Below are 1,882 nucleotides of genomic sequence, written 5' to 3'. Positions count from 1 at the left end.
TAAGTTAATTAAATAACAAATAGCATTTAAGTAAGTAAAACTGTATCTGTACCGGTTAGATGCTTTCAATTGCACTTAACATAAAAGCCAATTATATAATGATGTTGGGGGTGGGGTGACAGCAGGTGTAGCCTCTTCACCTCATTGTCCCCCTAGCTCCACTCCAACATCGCATGGGCTGAGGGCACCATGAAGATGTGGACTTTGGAGCACATCTCTGACCATCCGTAGGAAATAAAACTGCTAACAACAGCTGCGATGCAGAAATACCCAAACTCTATGAACCCAAGTGTGGTTGGGTATGATGTGCTGGGCAGACATACAGATCACTCCGGGAAGCTGGCACAGCCCTAGACCTCTCAGCACAGAGTGGGGACTGCCTTCTATTGTAAAGTCGCTTCTTGGTGCAGTAAGACCCAAAACGTATGTGCAAGAACATTCTGTAGTTGATCCTATAGAGAAGACAATGGAACTTAAATCTACTGATACTTCATTTATAAATACAGTTTCAGTAGATGAGAACCACATCTACAAACCACATCCTCAGGACCCAGAAAAAACTATCTTGACTCAACAAGCCATAATCCCTGTGAAAGGAGTCAAGGAGTCCCTTAGCAGGGACCATGAAGGGCTCACGGCAAGTACCATATCTTCTTAGCCAATAAAGGCTGAGAAGCAATAAGGACTCTGATGGTGGAACTGGCATGTGTAGGACAATGATTTTAAAAGTTGGTAGACAATGTTGGGTGCCCTGGGTCTCTAAAAGCTGGCATTATATTTATTTGTTATTTATTTATTTTAAAAAATACAACTATATTTTAGTTATAATTTTTTTAACAAGCTAATGTAAGGCTATGTGACTTTTGATCAAAATGGAGATGTGAGTTTTCTAAATAAAAGAGATTATCTGGAAAAAAACAAAACCAAAAAAAATCCAGTTATATAACTCTAAGGTGCTTGGTCCAATTCTGGCAACATGTATGACTAAATACTATGACTAATCCTCCCACCACAAACAGTATAAAATATTTTAAAAATTATTTTTATCCTTTTAAGTGAAAAGCTGAGCATTCTAGTTAATAATAAATATTCAGAGGGGAAACCCAGGGTAGAAATGGCACCCAGAGAGGAAGAACCCAGAAGCTGCCATTTACCTTGAGAGAGTCACTGAACTGTATGAACTTGAGCCATGAGGGTTTCAAGGCCTCACAGGCCATAGGGGACAGGAATAAAAGCCATCCAAAGAGGTAAGGGACATAGAACACAGCTCCACACAGAGCAGGAACTATACACACACACACACACACATATACACACAACTTATAACCTCAGAATTCAAGGAATAGGAAACAAAACCAAAAAAAGACAAAATCACTAAAAGGAAAATGGCCCATTTCAAACTGGGTGTTAAGAGGAAAATACAGACCTGAGATTTTTTGTATCCACCAGTGAGCTCTTATGGCAGCCCCCATTTCTACAGGAGGAGTCTAAAAAATGTAACCTCACTCAGCACTTAGAACAGACCCAGGCCGATGGTACCTGCATCTACCTGAGACAAAGGAAAATCCTTCCTGAAGTTTTCTATCTTCATCCTGAGCTACAAGTAATGATCATAGATAGATAGGTTCTGAGAAATATGAGTTCATAATGCAAACAAACCAACACAAAACACACATGGAAACAATATGTTAAGCTGGAAAAGAGGCAAAAATACCGGTCGGCAGAATCAGGCCTCCAAGACTTCAGATATTAGAATACTGTGATGTGTGCTGGTACAATATATGCAGTAAAGCAAAAATGGAGCCATTGAAAATAGGAATAAAGAATAAGACACTATAAAAATCTCCAAGCAGATTTGAAAAATCCATCAGAGTTGACCAAA

General features: G+C 39.3%; 1 pseudogene; it reads left to right on the top strand.

Moving 5' to 3' along the window:
• Positions 1-189: 189 nt before the first annotated feature.
• LOC100940621 lies at positions 190-658 on the top strand (annotated as a pseudogene).
• Positions 659-1,882: the final 1,224 nt, after the last annotated feature.

This window comes from Otolemur garnettii, unplaced genomic scaffold (genome assembly GCF_000181295.1).
Source record: "Otolemur garnettii isolate 467f Iridium unplaced genomic scaffold, OtoGar3 scaffold00039, whole genome shotgun sequence".
NCBI classification, from domain to species: domain Eukaryota; kingdom Metazoa; phylum Chordata; class Mammalia; order Primates; family Galagidae; genus Otolemur; species Otolemur garnettii.
The sequence above is the reverse complement of the archived record's forward strand: the minus strand, read 5'-3'. Positions and strand labels throughout refer to the sequence as shown.